General features: G+C 36.4%; 1 long non-coding RNA gene across 1 annotated transcript; it reads left to right on the top strand.

Annotated features, from left to right (window-relative positions):
- Positions 1–1,921: 1,921 nt before the first annotated feature.
- Positions 1,922–4,544, top strand: LOC126724446 (uncharacterized). Its single transcript, XR_007654989.1, has 3 exons — positions 1,922–2,130; positions 2,704–2,777; positions 3,709–4,544. It is a non-coding gene; the product is annotated as an uncharacterized LOC126724446 (long non-coding RNA).
- Positions 4,545–21,123: the final 16,579 nt, after the last annotated feature.

Below are 21,123 nucleotides of genomic sequence, written 5' to 3'. Positions count from 1 at the left end.
GGGTATTTCAATCATTTTTTAGATTTTGAGGCTATTTCGTTAATTTTCTAGGTTTCAAAGGTATTTGGTAATTTTCAGGTTTCAAGGGTGTTTCGATAATTTTTTTAGGTTTCACGGTCTTTTGGTCATTTTTTAGGTTTTGGAGGTATTTTGGTAAAGCTAATGTTGTGGTTGATGCTCTTAGTAGAAAGCCTTCAAGTTTTTCAGTTGCTTTGCTAACCACTCAAAAGGAAATTATTCTTGATCTTGAAATGATGGAGATTGAGGTTGGTATGGACCATTCTGAAACCTACTTGGCTAGTTTAAGTGTTCAACCAACTTTGGTAGAAAAAATTAAATTGTCACAGGCCAATGACTCACATTTAAAGAAAACCATGGACGAGGTGCAAAGTGGAAAGAAATCTGAATTTTCTATCTCTGAGGATGGTGTTTTGAGATTTAGGAGTAGACTCTATGTGTCAAATGATCCATTGATTAAAAAGGAGATTCTAGAGAAAGCGCACTATTCCCCATATACAATACATTCGGGTAGCACAAAGATGTACCATGATCTTTGTGAAAACTTTTGGTAGAATAATATGAAAATAGAGATTACTCACTTTGTAAAGCAGTGACTTGCCAGCAAGTTAAGGTGTTGCACCAATGACCCTCAGGTTGTTGCAACTACTTCCTATTCCCCAATGGAAGTAGGAGAAATTACTATGGGTTTTGTTTTAGGATTGTCGAGATCTCCTAAGGGCCACAATGCTATTTGGGTGATTGTTAATAGAATGAAAAAATCAGCTCATTTTCTCCCTATTCGGATGAACTACTCCCTTGATCAATTAGCTCAACTCTATGTTGATGAGATTGTGAGACTTCATGGTGTACCCGCTTCTATTGTTTCTGACAGAGATCCAAGGTTTACTTCTCTTTTTTGGGTGGTGTGTAAAAGGCCTTGGGTACTAAATTGGATTTCAGTATAACTTTCCATCCTTAAACAGATGGACTGCCTGGAAGAACTATTCAAACTCTAGAAGATATGTTGAGAGCATGTGTTTTGTATTTTAAGGGGATTTGGGCTAGTCACTTACCTTTGGTGGAGTTTGCTTATAATAATAGTTACCATTCAAGTATTAGAGCAGCATCTTATGAGGCTTTGTACGGAAGAAAGTGTAGATCCCCAATTTGTTGGGATGAGGTTGGAAAATGAAAAATCTTAGAGCTAGAAATTATTCAAGTGAAAAGGTAAATCTAATTCATGATTGACTATGAGCAACCCAAAGTAGACAAGAGAGATATTATGTCATTAAAGGAAGGATTTAGAACTTGAAATTGGAGATAAAGTTTTCCTACAAGTTGCACCAATAAAAGGAGTAATGAGATTTGGCAAAAAGGGTAAGTGAAGCCCTAGGTTTGTAGGACCTTTTGAGATCTTGGAGAGGGTAAGCAAAGTTGCGTATAGAATTTCCCTACCACTGGCCCTATCACGAATTCATAATGTTTTTTGAGTCTATGTTAAGGAAATACATTCCTGAACCTTATTGAGCTATGAGCCTCTTCAGATTAGAGATAATTTGTCATATGAAGAAATTTTGGTAGAGATTTTGGATCAAAAAGAACAGCTGCTACGCAGTAGAACAAAATCTTGGGTAAAGGTGCTTGGGAAGAATCATTCAGTAAAAGAGGCATCTTGGGAGCATGAGGATAATATGTTGTCAAGATACCCAAACCTTTTTCAGGATCAAGATACGTAAAATTTCAATGACGAAATATTTATAAGAGGGGAAGAATGTAACGCCCCAAGTTTAAAAAAAAAAAAATATATATATATATAATTAAAAAAAAAAAAAAAAAAAAAAAAAGAAGAAGAAGAGGAAGTAAGGTTTGAATTTATTAGATCCCATGTGCTCCCATCTGCCCCCCTATCCCACACCACACATCTCACAAATATCCCTCACCCTCTTGGCCGGCTATCACTCCTTTGCTTCTCTTTTCTTTTTTATTTTCTCTCAACACAACACAAACACTCCTTTCACACTCTCCCACCAATACTACTCATTAACACCATATCCAACATCATTTTTCCACTAAGATCACCAGAAAACTCTCTAGGAATCTCTAAGGCACCTTTATCTCTTTTGATTTAAGGTAAGACTCCTAATCTTTTGGTGGGTTTATATGCTTTTGCTAGAGGCTTTCTTTATCTAAACTTTGATACTGATACCCATGTGATTTATGAGCTTTAGAAGTGATATTCAAGTGTTTGTATGTATAGTTTTTGTCTTGGTGGATTTATTTGATGAGTGGATTTATAGTTTTTACAATGGTGGCTATCTAAATGGTGATAATTTGGGGGTTTTGGCTTTTTTAATGTGAAATAAATAGTAAATAAAATTTTTATTGATTATTCGGAGCTAGTTAAAAATTCAAATTGTTTGTCTTGGAGAATATGATGATTTTGGTGTCATGGGTCTTATGATTTATGAGTATAATGGGAGAAAATACCTATTAAGTGTTGCGATTTTGATGTTAGAGAAAATACCTTGAATGATTTATGAGTATAATGGGAGTCTATGCCTTGTAATTAATTTGTTGAGAAACTTTGGAAGTGAAATACATTATTGGTGAAGTTAAATACTGGGCTTGCCTAATTAATTGCTTATTTGAAAATTTCTAAATTGTAGCTAGACGCAACTTCAAGCTTTATACTTATCGTGATAGGTTTGCTTGGTATTGTTTAAGTTCTAGCTAATCTCCTTTGGAGCTTGGAGAATTAGGTTTTTGCAGGTTGCGAGGTAAGTAGCTTTTTAATTAGATTTTTGGAAAATAATCATATTGCATAAATGTTGTTTTTGGGTTACACATTTTGGAAAATTATTTGTGGAACTATGTTTTCTTAAAAAGTGTTGTGTTGTGACCCTACTATATATGATTATACATGAAAAGTGTATCATATTTGGTAATGCATATGTGGAAATGCATGAATTGTTGACATGGAAAATATAATGTTTGGTAACTGTTTTTTCCCTTTATTTTCTGTTTTCAAAAACAATTTTCTATTTTTGAGACTAAAAAACTTGTTTGGCAACTCAAAATGGGTAGAAAATAAAAAATGTTTTCAAAACTCAATTTGTAAAGGAAACTGAAAACATGCAAAAGACTATTTTCAGTTTCTAATTTTCAAAAGTCAATGAAAACATGCATTTAATTTAATGAATCTATCTCATTTAATGAGTTAACATTAAATTTCAAATCTTAGTAACAACATATTTTAGTATTTTCTATTTTTTTCTTCAATAAATTATCTTTTTTAATTTCAATTAACCAAACATGTTTTTTATTTCAAAAATACAAGAAAATTGTTTTTCTTTATATTCCCAAAAATAAGTTTTTGAAAATAGAAAACGAAAACAGTTACCAAACATAACCTAAGCATCTTTGATTCAATCTTTGATAAGGAATTCATGGATTTTATGGTATATTGAAAAATTTAAAGGTGCTTATCTTGTCTTGTATTATTTGGGAAATTGATAGAAAATCTTGTTGACAATATATGAATTTGGAAACCTTACAAACTTTATGGAAGTTTTCATTATTTAAGATTTTCCTGAAACTACCTGAATATAAACTATGTATTTGAAAGTACATGTAACTTGTGAGCTTTACATTATTTTTACTCTATGTCATGTGTGATTTCCTGATAATCACCCAATTTGGTTTCCGTAGTCTTTATGACAACAGAATCAGATCTAGGTTTGTGTCTTTTCACTTTGGATGACGCATTCTTCCCTGCTGCCCATTGGGTGAAGAGGTTCATTGATTGTGCATGGGTGAGGCTGCTGCCCATGGGGCTAAGAGACTACATACTAGAGTGGACAATATCATGCCAATTGTGAATGGGTAGATCCAATGACCAGTCTATGTGGTAATATGATATATTTGTGATAAATTACTTTATGTTAGATATTATGGCTTTAGAATTATATTGTTAGTGATCACAAATTAAAATATATATAGTTTCATAGTATTTATTTTGAGAAGTTTTGTGTTTCAATACTTAATCATTCTTGTCATATTATTATTGAAAATGATCTTGCAGTACTCAATTAGAAATCTCCCAAACTAAAACATGTTTTGTAAATTGTTCATCATCATGAAACTTGTTTTTCCCACCTTCATTAATTATGCTACTTACTGGGGTTTAGCTCATCCCACCTCTAATAGTTTTTCAGATCAATTAGCTATACATTGGGTATGGAGCTTACTTTATTTGGTGGTAATTGGAGTGCTATGTTAAATTGGGAGATTTTTGCTATAAATGGTTGGTGACTCAATCTTGCTATATTCAACAAGGCTGTAATTAATATTATTGGAGGTTGGGCACTAGAGGTTTGTTAGCCTTAGGTGTGGTAGGCCCATATTTGATGTTGAGATTGTCTATTCTTGATAAAATTATGACCTTGTGTAATCCATTTGGAGTTTTGTAATATATTCATGTATCATATGGAGACACATGATTTTTAGTTATTGTTTATAAATGTGGTACAGAGTTCTGACTTATAAAGTGGAGATTTTAATTTATATATTCTTATCATGTGGAAAAGAAAAGAAATGAAAAATCTCCTACAGTTTCTCTCTTGATGGTTCTTTTCTCATGCTTTGGACTATTTTGGGTTTGGGACGTGACATCCCATCTTTTCAAGTGTCTTGCTTTGGTCTCTATCACCTTGTATATCCTTTCCATAAGTGCGGCATCAATTGGAGAGGCCATTTCTTCTTGAGGTATGATGTCAACCTTAGTCAAACATCTTCCATTGCTTTGTCAAATCCAAGTTGTAGTGGGAATGCGCTTACTTTGTCTTGGTGGTGCAATGGTGCCTAAAAAGAAGTTCATTTTTCATTGAGTCCATGTCCCAATCAAAAGCTCTTGTTATTTAGGTGTTCTTAGAAAGTCTTTAAGTCCATTTTAATGAAGGCCCAATTACAAAGTCGCTTTCTTCCCTCTCATGAGCCTTGCCCCCTTGTTTCATAGGGCTTGGCCCATTTGCAAAAAATGCTCTCATCTTACACTCATAGGCTTTCATTAGAATGTGCTTATAGATTTTTAACCCTTTGTCTCAAATATAAGCCAATAATGTATTCATCACCTTTGGGCTCTTTATTCTTCATTCATTAACAATTCTTCTTTTTATAAAGCAGCCTTCTAGCTAGAATATATTATGGCCTTCCTTTCAAGGCCCATGAGTCTTACATATATCAATACTGTATTTTGTCTGGTTCTAAATTTCGTTGATTGGAATTAAAGATTTGGAGGACTTAAAGACCATAAAATTCTTTTCAAATTGATTGTTTTTTGTTACAAAAATCATTCTTGAATTTGGCGAGTTATTGAAAAAATGTGAAACATATCTTCTTGAATCTTTCATGAAAAAAGTGTATTTGTGCCTTGTTAGATTTGGATATGTGCTAGAAAGACATTTTAATTCTTAAAAATATTTGATTTTTCATTGAATGCATGTCATTCTTTGAAAATTCATTTAGTTTACCATTTTACTAGGCATATCCAAATTAAATTAGGTCCCTTTTTGTGTTGTGCTAATCTTCAATCAATTGTTACATATGGGAGGTCAAGATTAGACCATATGAAAATCTATGATGGGGCCAAGAACTTAAAGTTCTAGTTGGTTCAAGAGATAGTTCTAAAAGATGCTGCTGAGATCCTACCAAGTGGTTGCCTATTATAAACACCTCATTTTGTACCCAGTTAATAAACTTTAGTCTCATTTTCCAATGATGAGCTTGACATGTATATAAAAGGTAATTGAAGTTATTTTAATAGTTTGAAAGTAATTACAACTCAAAAGTACTTAAATCACTTTGAAAATAATGCAGAAAAATGACTTTTCTCACTATTTTGACCATAAATTTTGATCCACAAAGACGTTGAATGATGTTTGTTTCATTGGAAAGTAAACATCCTAGGCTTCAATTTGAACATAAATTTTGCCTAATTTGGACTTATATTAAGTGAGTTATGACCGTTTGAAATCAGGCCAACTGACCAATTCGATTTCTAGATTTTAAAACTTCATTTTAAGGGCCCAAAACATCATGATTGGAGGTGGGCCGGCCCATAGACCCTTGGGTATGTTCAAAGACCATTAAAAAGACTCAAAAACCCTAATTTTAACTTATAAATATCAACCAAGTTGTGTTCCATAAATAAGGTAAGTCTCTTTTCATTGTTCTTACTTAATTTAGATATTTTATAATTTATGTTCTTATTGTTCTTAATTGATTTGTATGTTATACATGTTTAGAAATATGTTTTGATCTATTTGGTTTTGCTTTGTTATGTCTCACCATGTTTTGAATGAAGAGTTAGATTAATATATTAAAGGCGTAAATACACTTTTAGTCCCTATATTTTGACGTTTTTCCATTTTAGTCCCTACATTTTATTTTTTCCACTTTTAGTCCCTAAAACCAATTTACGCCCTTCATTTAAGTCCTTCAAGCTAACTTCTGTCACTAATCTAACGGGAACACTGACAGATGAATAAAATAATATTTAAAATTTACTGTAGCACCAACACATCAGCCTATAAATTTAAAAAATTAATTTATTAATTTTAACTGAATAAAAAAAATAAAAACAGAATTAAAAAATCATGCTCAAACGCATCTTCATCTTTCTGAAAGCCCAGACCCATTCTTCTGGATCTTTGCCTAGAATAAAAACACATGTTCTTCAACAACCCTCCACCACTACCCATAGTGAAACCCACCCTCACCACCACAACAACCCTCCGCCACTGCCATGAACTTGACCCACAACAAAATTCCCTGCCACAATAGCTAACCCATAGTGAAACCCACCCCTAACACCACGACAACCCCCCACTACCACCACCACATCAATCAAAAACCCAGCCACACCCACACCCACACTCATCAAAACCACCATCGTCGTAGCCACCCAACACCGCCACACAATAAAACCCACAACCCAATCAAATGACCCAAAAACTCAAATCGGCGTTCAAGAAAGGAAAAGGTGGAGTCCAAAAGACTTTGCACGAGTCGTTCAAGAAGAAAGAGACTTCGACTCTAGTCCAAGTTCAGAAAGGCATGGACGAGTTCGCCGAGTTGCAAGCTTGCATTGTGCCTAATGACTCGGCCCTTTCGCACTTCAGGTTCTCCCTCGACCAACGAAGAGCAGAGCAAGGGGCAGATCTTCAAGGTTTTAATAATGGATGCCATGGATTCTTGATCCAGAGAAAACGATGGGAGATATTTGAGTTTTTGGATTTGATGATTTTGTTTGGGTTTGAGAATTTTGGGGGTTTTGGTTTGTTTTTCCTGTGGGTATCTGACCCAATCTTTATCAACGATTCATTTTCTCTCTCTCACAATTCAACCAATCTAGATTTTTTGTATTTGTTTCCCAAGAAGATTTATGGGTTTGAAGGTTTTGTTGGGATCGGTTTGGTTGTTGGGTTTATGGGTTTGGTTGTTTTATTGGAGATTTGGGTTTGGTTCATTGTTGGAGATTGATTTTGCAGGAGATCTGTATTTTTGTGATTGTTGGGTTTTGTTCTCATTTGAAGATTGCTATGCATTTTGCATGTTTGGTTGCTTAGAAAATGCAAGAAGAGAGACAAAAATATTGATTTTTTAAATTTCTGGGCAAGGTTTGCTGGGAAGAAAATGAAGAACATGATTAACGTTGAAGAACACATGTTTTTATTCTAGGCAAGGCTTAAGCATGATTTTTTAATTCTGTTTTTTTTTTTTTATTCAGTTAAAATTAATAAATTAATTTTTTAAATTTATAGGCTGATGTGTTGGTGCTACAGTAAATTTTTAATATTATTTTATTCATCTGTCAGTGTTCCCGTTAGATTAGTGACGGAAGTTAGCTTGAAAGACTTAAATGAAGGGCGTAAATTGGTTTTAGGGACTAAAAGTGGAAAAAATAAAATGTAGGGACTAAAATGGAAAAACATCAAAATGTAGGGACTAAAAGTGCATTTACGCCTATATTAAAAACATGTTAGGTTTTATTTGATTGTCATTTTGTTGCTTGCTTTAAACCTGTGTTTTTGGGCATGTATGTGTGTGCATGCTCTTTACATGCATAAGCATACTTGAAGTATACGTATGCATACAGTTGGGATGCGCACACATACCATATGTATGCGCACACATACTTGTGCCTAGAAATGTAGATTTAGGGTTCTTGCTTTTTGTTTGTGTTATTTAGTTTTAATTACATGATTAGGTCTTGTTGAGTCTAGTTTTCACATGTTTAGCATTAGGGTTAGTAGAAAAACATGTTTCACATGCTTGGATTGACAAATTAATAATTAGGGCTTATGTATTGGTTGAACTACATGAATATTCATGAAAACTTGAACATGCATTGATGCATAAGTGCTGAGGTGTTAAGGTGCAGTGAGGTAAATGAAGGTAAGTCATGCATATGAATATGAACATGCATCTTTGAATATGATGATTGGTCTCTTTGATTGATGAATACCATGATGCTAGGTTTGGATGATTGAATATGCTTGGTGTTTAATGCCTTGTTGATGTTTTTTCCTTGTGATATACTTACTGTCTTTGGATATGTGTGTGTGTGTGTGTGTGTGTGTGAGAGATGAATGGTAGGGTTTTTATACTATGGATGAGTGTAGGACATATTCCATGTTCTGGATGTTAGATGTTTGTTAGTATGTGTGAGTTTAGAATAATATATTAGAGGACCCATTGATGGGATTAGGATTTGGAACAAAATGAGTGCAAGCCGACCTACAGGTCAGGTGAGAGTGAGTGCCTAACACTTTCTAATATTGTTTTGAACATACTCTCACTTGGTTCTTTGTCCCTTTCGCCATGGTTGGTGATGAGTGGGAAGGTAGAGGCTCCACTCGGGCCAAAATCTTCCGGAGTTCATCCCACCAACTTATAATCTGTGCCATTGCCTATAATGGGTTTTAAGTATGTTAACAATTTGCCACCAATCCACTACGGTCCATTTAGGCCCAAGGTTAGAATCATGACCCACGTAGTTGTGAGTAACCTATTGATCTTGTCCCTTTAGCATTAATGGCCTTACCCACACATAATGTAGCCCTAGATCCTATTCATAGGGAAGCCTAAGTGCATGTATTTGATCTTTGTTTGATTTGACCTAAAAGAAAAGGTTCAAAAAAATAAATTCAAGAAAAGAAGAAAAGCTTTCTAAAAAAAATCTTTTGTAAATAATTTTTTAAGAAGTAAAATTTTCAAAAAAAATCTTTTGCAAAGAGAAAAAGAATTCAAGGAAAAAAATGTTTTGCAAAGAAAAATTTTTAAAGGAAAAGAATTTTCAAAAAAAAAACTTTTGTAAATATATTTTTTTCAAGAGATGAATTAAAAAAAAAAACGAGGAAAAATTTTTCAAAAAAATTTTAAAAAATGAAAAAAAAAATTGAAAAGAAAAATTCAAAAAGAAGATGAAGGATTATCCACAAAGCCATGATATATCCTAAGTTTTGGGCCCATTCAAAAAAAATTTCAAATTAAGAGAGCCCAAGATCATGAGTATACCATAGACTTTAAAGAAAGACATTGGGCTATAAAGTCATAACATACCCTAACTTTTAGGTCAAAATTCAAAAAAAAAATTCAAAAGCAAGAGAGCTCAAGATCAAGATCAAGAGCTCTCTTTATTGAAAAGTTGTGAACCCATCCAGACTTTGGAAACTTTTGAAATCCTAAAATCCAAAGACATGGATAGGCTCACCAAGAGCTCAATGAGGATTAAAACTGGAAATTTTTTTTAACCAATCGACCAAACTCTTCAAATTAGGAGCAAGACCCATTTGAGAATGAAGGATAAAAGTGGATCAAACTTTTGAAACTAGGGGCAAGCCCTCACGAGCGAGGAGAACGAACATTCGGTTTTGAAATGGGACAAATAAAAGACTTTGATGTGTTGAGATAAAATTTGGTCACCTTTTTTCTTCAAAAAAAACAAAATAAGAAAATAAAATAAAATATGTGGACTTCTAAATGTTATGGCTTATTTTAAATACAAGTTCAAATAAGTTTTTCGTGAGGAAATAAATTTTCCAAAATACGTTAGGCTTGCATTATAACTGGGGCGTTGATTTTTGTGTTGAATTCCTTGATAAGACATTTTTTCATAAGGTCAAATAAAGCACAATATGTGGACTAACCTTGCAAAATTCATGAACAACCTATGCGTAAGCCCAAATGAGGATGAGGAGAAGGCGAGATGAGTGACTTGTAACAGAATTCAAAGCCCAAAGAAAAAAAAAACAAAAATAAAAAGAAAAAGAAAAAAAAAAGAAATGAAAGTTGGGCTTGGATTCAAATGAGGGAAGGAGAGAGAATGAGAGATGTGAATGATGTAATTAGGCTTTAACCATAAGGAAAACATGAAATTTGAAAGATTGATGTAGTTCATTCTATTTTTAAGTCCAAGATAATGAAATGATACAAGACATAGAATACGAATGGAGCATACATGTAGTCCACATTTTGATGCAAGCAAGAAAGGTTGATTAAGATGTTGGGTCCAAAATTTTAAAAGACATTAGGAGCACATATTTATTTGATTAAATTTTATTAGGCACAATAACACTCCCTACTCAAAAGAACTTCCTATGTTTACTTGGTTTCGATCACCTACCCCTAGTCACCTAAAGGAAGTTGACACTATTGTACTAGAAGACATGGTTGGAGCTACTAATGAGGCAATTGAGAGGATTACCCAAATGTTGGCTAAGCAAGGAAAAATTATTTATTTTATCAAATTTTATTAGGCACAATAACACTCCCTACTCAAAAGAACTTCCTATGTTCACTTGGTTTCGATCACCTACCCTTAGTCGCCTAAAGGAAGTTGACACTATTGTACTAGAAGACATGGCTGGAGCTACTAAAGAGGCAATTGAGAAGATTACCCAAATGTTGGCTAAGCAAGGAGAAATGCTAGCACAATTGGGAAATCGCCTAGGTTGTTTGGAAGAAGAAAGAAGGAAGAAACTCCAACAAGATAAGGAAGGTGAGAAAGATGAAGTTAATCATGACAAGAATGGGAAGATAGACAGGATAGCCGTTGAGACTACCATGATGAAGGAAAAGATGGAAAAGATGCAACAAGCCTTTTGCAAGGCCCAAGGGATGGATGACTTCTTGTACACTATGGGTGGATTGGGCTCAACCTCATTGGCACCATTGCCTCCTAAGTTCAATATTTCTAGTGCTAAAAAGTTTGATGGAAGTGGTGATCCAAGGCAACATATTCGACAATATTTGAGCTTAATAGGAACGAAGGGATTGGATGAAAAGCAAGCTTTATGTGCCTTCCTTATGTCTCTCATGGGAAATGCCTCAAGATGGTACTACAACTTGGATCCGAGCAAGACTAAGGTGTGAAATGAGCTTGTGGAATTGTTTGTGGGCCAATTCATCTTCAACACCATGATTGATGTGACTTTAAGAGACTTGGAGACCATTAAGCAAGGGTTCAACGGGACATTTTCTGAATACATGATAAGGTGGAAGAACAAAACTTCAAGGATGGTTAATAGGCCCTATGAAAAGGATCATATTAACGTAATCATCAAGAACTTGCTTCTAGCATACAATAATAGGCTTCTATCATCGCCTATCAATTCCTTTGCGGAGTTATGTGATTGTGGTATAAGAATTGAAGATGCCATTAATATCGGACAATTGGACCTAAGTAAAGCCAAGTTTCAAGCCAAGAAAGTATTCAATGAAGGAGAAAAGGGTGGTGCTCTCAACAATGTGAATGTTGTTTTTACTCAACTACAAAAGAGGGTGTTCGATGATCTTCAAATGTCTTTATCAAAAGTACTAGTAGTCTTGATTAAGGGGGGGCACCTCAAGCCACTTGATTGTACTCTTCCAAATCTGATAGGCCACAAACTGAATGACCCCTAGTGATAGAATTTAATTAATTAATTAGTCAAGTTATTAATTAATCAATTTATCATGCAAATGCGTAGTAGCATAAACAAATCACCAATAAACTAATTATGCAGCGGAAAATAAATAACACGATGATTTGTTTACGAATGGGGAAAACCTAACGGCAAAAACCCCACCGGGTGATTTTCAGGTCACCACTCTCGAAACTCCACTATTATCACAACAAGCGGTTACAAATAAAGGAATCCCAAGTACCTCACCAACCTACAATTGAACCCTTACCCCAATACCTAATTAGACTTGTTCTGTAGTGACAGTTCCCCTTTCTGATGCACGACTCCCAAGTACGTGACTAACCAATTGCGCGGATCCCAGTATGCGACTTTAATCACCAACTAAGAAGATTGTTGGTTGCAAAGTTCTTTAGTTTATCCACACGATGAAGATCAAGAAGATGCTTGGTCACAAAACCCTACAGTGCACATACACAGCAACTTTTTCAAAAGAAAGAGATAAATTAGGGCAAGAACTTCATCTCCGGTCACAATTTGCTTGAACAGAGTTTGCTCAATGCTTGTGCAACTTGTGAACTGTTTGACGGCCCTTAAAACAATCATTTTATATGTCTAGGGTTACGAGAAAAGAAAGCCCTAAGACATATTCATGGATCCCAAGAAAATCATATTTGAATTCTGAAATTCTTAAACCTCAATAGATAGGAGGTGTCGAGCAGCTATCGAGAAGGTGTCGAGCACACCAGTCTTTGAACAGCTTTCTTAAGCTCGATAGATGTAGCTGTCGAGCCAGCTGTTCAACTTTAATGAATTTGCACTATCAACTTGTTTTCTTGGATAGACTTGAAGGCTTCAACACTTGATCTTGAAACATGGTTTATTGAAGTATTTAAACACATCCTAAATCTACCAAAATACAAGTAAAGTATATTTTGTCAAAGGATAAGCCAATTACATAAAGTAGTGACATATGTTCCTAACAAGTGAAATACATATGTCCTAACAATCTTCCCCTTTGGCAATCCATGACAAAACCACAACAAACAAATGAACATATGAGAGAAGTCATAAATCACTCAACTCATATTCACTTGTTGAATGCAATAAAATTTATCCTAACACAAACTCTTAAAAAACTTTGCAAGAAGAGAGTTTATGGCAAGTAGACTTTGAAAACCTGTATTTCTCAAACACTTTAAACAAAACTCATCAAGGCATCTTTATGTGAAACAGAAATAATAGATTACATACAAGTAATAAGAAGCATGTCTATAAAGGGAGAAAAGAAACAACACATGAAGGGGTAGGTGAAAGAAAAAACATACATCAATATAAATAGGAGTAAAGTACAATGTATGTCTATAAATGGTCACAAGACCTCATGTATAAGAATAATGTATCTAAAAAGAAAGAAAATAAAAGATACATACTATCTTCACTACATCCCTCAAAACATATCAACACTCCCCCTAACAAAATGATCCTATACTAACTCTCCCCCTAAAAATGACTACTCTCATATCAAAACTACTCTCCCTTTTTATCACGAGTGACAAAGGGTAAAAGTGTCAAGTAGACATCTCATCGGTAGAGTTAGCATCTCCATCAGCATCATCCGAAGCATCATCGTCATCACCATCATCCTCATCCTCATCCTCAGAATCAGAAATCACGGGAGAAGGTGGTGAAGGAGTAGCCTCAGGAGCAAAACCACCCATGGACGCCTGTCGCCGTGCAATACGACCGACACGAACGTTCACCTGATACAACTCCGTAGAGAGTGTATCTAGGCGAGCATCTATGTGCTGCAGCTGCGCCATGATGTCTTCTAAAGTCACATCGCTCGAAGAAGAGGGAGGAGCAGATGTGGATGGAGCAGAACAGGATGGAGCTAAACTGGAGGGAGGAGCTGCTGAATCCGACTGTTGCAACCGAAACTGGGCCTCGCTACGTTTAATGGTAGCGTAATCTATGGCACACATGACGGTGAAATGGTCAAAAGAGGGAAAAGGAACAGAAAAATGTCGTAAGATCCTCGTGATAGCGGAAGGAAAGATGAGCTTATCACGGGACGCTGAATCTAGATGAACATCTATAATAGAAAGAATAAAATGAGAAAAGAAATCTATAGTAAGATGCTCAAGAATAGATAACAAAAATCGAGCACGAGACTCTATAATGGAGTTATAGTGAGAGAGTAGATGCAAAACAAAGGTCATAACCATTTTCATGAATCTAGGACCTTTAACAAAAGGTCGACATGGTGTAAACTGACGCTCACCCCAAACAGAAGGGCGCTCACAGAAAGCAGACATGAGCTCATCCCTGAACACAGTCCTCAGACGCTCATAATTAGGATAGTTAGGAAACTCTATCCTAGGGACCCAAAGCACATCAGCAACAAGTTGCGGTGTGATAGGAATGCACGTACCTCGAACGCGAGTGAAGAAAAGAGGTACTGAACGATCAATCCCGTGCATGTTGGAGTAAAACTCTTGGATAAGCACGAGAGAACAGGTGACCGGGACGTCACACAGTGACTCCCATCCCTTACTATGAATGACAGAGGGAAGGTCGGTGTCGGCAAAGTCTGACAGAGCCTTGTCTAGAAAAGTTCTCCGAAAATGCCTTGAAGGCATCATCATCACGGAACCAAATATGAGATAGAGTAGGATCAAAGGATGAAAAAGCTCCCGAACGAAGAGGGTTCCGGGCTGGAGTGGATTTACGCTTATGTGCCATAAACACAACTAACGTAAACAAAAAGAGAGGGAGAAAAAGAAAGACAATCAGAAAAGTCCCAAGCAATTTCAAATATAACAATTATATTGAAATGAGAGTACGTATGCGTGGAAAATGCATGAACACGTGACATACAAAAAAAATTTCATCATGGGCTCAGCCCAATCCAAACCTCTCAGCACACAAACAGATAGCACACATCTAAATGCATCACAATACCATTATAATGCTAATGTGATGCAATGTATGAGGTTTTAAACTCATTTAAGTAAAAACCCATCCCAAAATTTCAATAAAAACTCATCAATTTTGAAAAACCCCAAAACCTAGTTTTCAAAACATGAAATGCATGAATGTGAAAGGATTAGAAGCTTACCAAGTGAAGAAAAACTTGAAAAAGCTTGAGGAAACCCTGAGGAACAATTATTGGAGTGAGATGAGAGAGTTTGGAAGAGAGATCAAAGAAGTATCGAGAGAGAGATCGAGTGAAATGAGTTCCAGATCGCATAGGGAGCTTAAATAGTGTACCAATAAATCTTGACAGATGAAGATGTCGGGAGGTATTGAGACATCTGTCGAGGAAGGTGTCGAGAAAATGGTCATCGACAGATACAGGTATTGAGGAGGTATCGAGGAACAAATCATCAGATACTAGATCAGAATCTCGATCAATCCAACAGGTGTCGAGAAGCTATCAAGGAGGCAGAAGCATTCTCGATCGATCCACCAGGTGTCGAGAAGTTGTTGAGGAGGCAGAAGCATTCTCGATCGATCCACCAGGTGTCAAGAAGTTATCGAGGAGGCAGAAGCATTCTCGATCGATCCACCAGGTGTCAAGAAGCTGTCGAGATTACGATAAGAAAAAGCTGAAAAAGCTTGACAGATAGCAAGGTATCAAGGAGGTGTCGAGCAAGCTTTTAAAACCAATTTTTCAAGATATGAAAAACACAGACATGAATGCAATCTAACATGCAACTCAACCAATGATCCAATCAACATATTAAGCTCTCAAAATCATCTCTCAATAAAAAATTTTAAGCACATGGATCCTCAAAAACACACACACACACACACTAAATAAGTCTAACCAATTTTATATTTCAAAAACAAGTCAAGACAGTTTAGTGAGTATACATTAACACATGTAAAACTTTATGATAGTCAAATCACATTGTACCTGCACATGTATCAAGAATAGCAAAAGAATATTGCGTGTTGTGTGTGAAAAATATCGCAAGATTGCATATATGTATACAAGTTATGACAATTTGAGATATGAGAAAATCACTTTAACTCACACATAATCATAACTGTTTAATGGGGACTATCACCTTCGAGGTACATCCTTTAACTCTCACATCTCTTAGAATACACGCTTGAAATCATTTTTAAAGCATTTTTTTATCTTTTTCCTTTTAATTTTTCTTTTACATATTTTTTCTTTTAAGCATATCATGCATGGGCATATTAAAGAGAGAAAAGAAATACCCAATGATTTTGACATTCCAATTTTGCTATGCTTAAGCACACAAATATCATTGACACTGCACTTTTGCTATGCCGAAGCATACAGGTGTCATATTATTATTAGCGGGCAACAGTAATAAGATGGTTATTAATGCCTTTCTCTCAGGATTTTTTAGTCCTTCTCGTCAAAAAGAGTGATACGAGTGTTAAGTACAAGAGATAACTTAATCTTACTCATCACTAACAAAAGCCACAAAGCTCACTTGCTTAGTTGTGCATAGATATGTTCATCTAAATTACAAATGATACAAAGTTTAGAAAACTTTGTTTCAATGGCCATCCAAGATATACAAGTACCAATGTACACAAAACACACACTCTTTTTGTATTTTTCTTATTTTTCAATTTTTTATTTTTTATTTTTTATTTTTATGTGAAAAACAAAACAAAGAAAAACTAAAAAATAACCAAACAAAAACATGTTAAACAACTAAAGCATAAAAACTAGATGCAAATGCATGAGGAAGAAAGAAAAAGAGAAAAAGATCATCCCATGGAGATAACACCAATGTTTTGATGAAGGAATTCGAAGCGTTTACTGTCAAGAGATTTGGTAAACAGGTCAGTCTTCTGATCATCGGTGTGAATAAACTCAAGTGTGAGAGTACCATCTTCGACAAGCTCCCTAATGAAGTGATGTCGAATCTCTATGTGTTTGGTTCTAGAATGTTGAACCGGATTCTTAGAGATGTTAATGGCACTGGTATTGTCACAATAGATAGTGAGATGTTCTTGACAAATACCATAATCATGGAGGAGTTTTTGCATCCATAGGAGTTAGGTGCAACAGCTACCAGCAGCAATGTACTCAGCTTCTGCAGTGGATAAAGAGATGGAGTTCTACTTTTTACTCATCCAAGAGACAAGATTATTACCCACATAGAAACAACCCCCCGAAGTATTCTTTCTATCATCAGCATTCCTAGCCTAATCAGCATCAGAGTACCCAGCTAAGACATCACTTATGTCCTTGTTGTACCACACACCAAACTCAATAGTGGTTTTGACATACTTTATGATTTTCTTTAAAGCAATCATATGGGACTCTTTGGGATTACCCTGACATCTAGCACACACTCCAACACTGTAACTAATGTCAGGTCTACTAGCAGTAAGGTAAAGAAGACTACTTATCATGCTTCTATATAGAGATGGATCAACACTTTTACCTAACAAGTCAATAGTGAGTTTAACATTTGGGCTCATAGGGGTTCTGACAGAACTAGCAGATTCTAAACCAAACTTTTTCACAAGAGTCTTAGCATATTTAGATTGAGATAGGAATATACCTAAATCTTGTTGACGAATCTGCAACCCAAGGAAGTGAGTCAGCTCTCCAATCATGCTCATCTCGAACTTGGCCTGCATGAGTTTTGAGAAACCATGAGCGAGTTCATCCTTAGTCGATCCAAAGATGATGTCATCAACATAGACTTGAGCAACTATCAGCTCGCCATCTTCTCTTTTGATGAAGAGAGTTTGATTAGCCTTTCCTCTTGTGAACCCATGTGACACCAAGTATTGTGTAAGCCGATCATACCAAGCTCTGGGGACTTGCTTTAATCCATAAAGTGTCTTCTTGAGGTACAGTACATGATTTGGAAAGTGTGGATCTGTGATACCCCAATTTGATTGATTGTGTGATGTGTGTGGGTGTGTGATGAGTCCTACATCGAGTATTTACTAGGTTGAATTGGGCTTTATTAACAACTGCAAGGAGCCTCAATTGTGACTAGTCCTTTTGAGGTATAGCGCAGATGTGGCTAGCGCTTTTCCTTGGGTTGTTACATATGGTATCAGAGCTCTAGGTTGGATCCTTAGGCATTGATTTATGAAACTAAATGGTGAGAGGGGTAGAAATTAGGCATTTGGGGATACATTGTATGATATATACTAGATGAGTTTTTGATCCTTTTTTTTTTTTTTAATGTTTGATAACATGTTAGTTTGTTATGTGTATAATGAACAGAGGTTAGGATGCCACCTCGCCGTAAAAACACTGGGAACACTCCCAACAACTCTGGCAATGATAGGAATCAGCAAGATAGGAACCGAGACTGTAGGCACAACCAAGGCCAGCCACCAGAGATGATCCAGATGATGCAGACCTTGGTTGGAGTGGTCCAACAACAGGTCACTACTGGAGATAACCTGGCTAGGATGATGGAGCAACGCCGAGGTAATCATGGTGGGATGATTGAATTCAAGAGGCTGTCTCCTCCAACTTTTGAGGGGACTACTGAGCCTATGGAAGTAGAAAAATGGATCATTGAGATGGTGAAAGTATTTAGAGTTCTTGAATGCTCTAAGGGTGAGAAAGTGGCTTATGCAGCTTATATGTTGCGTGGAGATGCTTATGACTGGTGGCGGCTAGAAGAAGAAAAACGTGGCCAAAAGACTGAGCCTTGGACTTGGGAGCTATTTAAGTCTGTATTCTATGAGAAATATTTTCCTAAAAGCATCCGCTTTCAGAAGGAAAAAGAGTTCATCAAGCTGACACAAGGTAACATGACAGTTGCTCAGTATGAAGCAGAATTTTCTAGGTTAGCCAAATTTGCTCCGACAATGGTGGTGGATGAAGAAGCTAAGGCTTGAAGGTTTGAAGATGGATTAAGATTCCGAATTAAGCAAGGAGTTGTGCCCTTTGAGTTGACTACCTTTAGGGCAGTGGTGAGTAAGGCTTTACTAGTGGAGATGGGGCTTAATGAGGCTCAAGCAGATAGAGATAATAACCAGAAGAAGAGGCCTAGGCAAGGAGAGCAAAGCTCTAGCTTCCAAGCCAAGAAACAAGGAACACAACGTGTTGATACCAAGGCACTTCCAAAGTGCTCTCGATGTGGTAGGCCTCATGTAGATAAGGATTGCCACTGGAATACTGGAGCATGTTTCTCATGTGGACAAAGGGGTCACAGGATTGCTGAGTGTCCCCAACGGAAGGAGGTTCAGACCATCCCAAGACCAACCATAGGACAGAATCAGGGAGCAAGCCAAAAACCCAAGATCCAAGGAAGGGTTTATGCACTTACGTACTCAACATGATGCTAATATTTCTAATGCTGTGGTAACAGGTATTATTCTGGTTTCCACAACTTATGCTTATGCATTGTTTGATCTTGGTGCCACTCACTCCTTCATATCTTCTAATTTTGCAAAGAAACATAATTTTAAATTTGAGCCTATGGAGTCTGAATTATGTGTGGATACCCCAGTTGGGGGTGTAGTAGTTACTGATAGTGTTTACAAGTCTTGTGTTGTCAAAATAGCAGAGAGAGAGTTACTAGCAAATCTAACATTGTTGGAGATGCGGGATTTTGACATAATCTTTGGGATGGATTGGTTGGCTGCCCATTATGCCATAGTTGATTGTCATAGGAAGAAGGTAATTTTCCAAGTACCTGGTAAGATTAAGTTTTGTTTTTGTGGGAAGTGGGGCATGTACTTCTCCACAGGTGATTTCAGCTTTACAAGCTAGACGTATGATGAAGAAAGGGTGTAAAGGATATCTGGCCACTGTGAGAGACACATAACAAGGTGAATTGAAGCTGGAGGACATTCCTATAGTGAGAGAGTTTCCAGATGTGTTTCCAAAAGACTTGTCAGGGCTACCACCAGATAGGGAGATAGAGTTTTCTATTGACCTATTACCAGGTTCTAGCCCAATTTGTAAAGCCCCATACTGAATGGCACGTGCTGAGTTAAGGGAATTAAAAGCGCAGTTGCAAGAGCTACTTGACAAAGGCTTCATCAGGCCTAGTGTTTCCCCTTGGGGTACACCTGTGTTGTTTGTAAAGAAAAAGGATGGGAGCATGCGACTTTGCATTGATTATAGGGAGCTAAATAGGGTGACAGTGCAAAAATAAATAACCTTTACCAAGGATAGAGGATTTGTTTGATCAACTCAAAAGAGCACAAGTTTTCTCTAAGATTGATCTTCATTCTGGTTACCATCAATTGAAGATTAAGACTGCTGATGTGCCCAAGACAGCCTTCCGTACAAGATATGGTCATTTTGAATTTTTGGTGATGCCTTTTGGCTTAACCAATGCACCGGCTGGCTTTATGGACTTGATGAATAGGGTGTTTAAACCCTTCTTAGATAAATTTGTTGTGGTTTTTATTGATGATATCTTGATATATTCCAAGAGTGTGGAGGAGCATGAGAATCACTTGAGGCTTGTACTACAACTTTTGCAGGAGAAGAAGTTGTATGCAAAGCTTAAAAAATGTGAATTTTGGCTAGACAGTGTTGCATTCTTTGGGCATGTTGTATCTAAAGATGGGATTGCTGTTGACCCTAAGAAAGTGGAAGTAGTAATAGAATGGAATAGACCGAATAGTGTGACAGAGTTTCGTAGCTTTTTAGGACTGGCTGGTTATTACAGGAGGTTTGTTAAAGGATTTTCTCATTTAGCCATGCCTTTGACTCGCTTGACCCAAAAGGGAGCTAAGTTTGAGTGGACCGGAAAGTGTGAAGAAAGCTTCCAGGAATTGAAGAGAAGGTTGGTGTTAGCACCCATTCTCACCATACCTTCAGGTAGTGGAGGTTTCACCATTTATAGTGATGCCTCTAAGAAAGGCTTGGGGTGTGTTCTTATGCAGCATGGGAAGGTAGTGGCTTATGCCTTTAGACAGTTGAAGCCTTATGAGCAAAATTATCCCACACATGACTTGGAGTTAGCTGCGGTGGTTTTTACTCTAAAAATTTGGAGGCACTATTTGTATGGAGAATAATGTGAGATATTCACTGACCACAAGAGCCTCAAGTACCTCTTTACTCAAAAAGAGTTGAATATGAGACAAAGAAGATGGTTGGAGCTATTAAAGGACTATGACCTGACTATTAGTTACCATCCTGGAAAAGCCAATGTGGTAGCTGATGCCTTAAGTA

This window comes from Quercus robur, chromosome 4 (genome assembly GCF_932294415.1).
Source record: "Quercus robur chromosome 4, dhQueRobu3.1, whole genome shotgun sequence".
In the NCBI taxonomy this organism is placed as follows: Eukaryota; Viridiplantae; Streptophyta; class Magnoliopsida; order Fagales; family Fagaceae; genus Quercus; species Quercus robur.
This window is presented reverse-complemented; position numbering and strand designations above follow the sequence as displayed.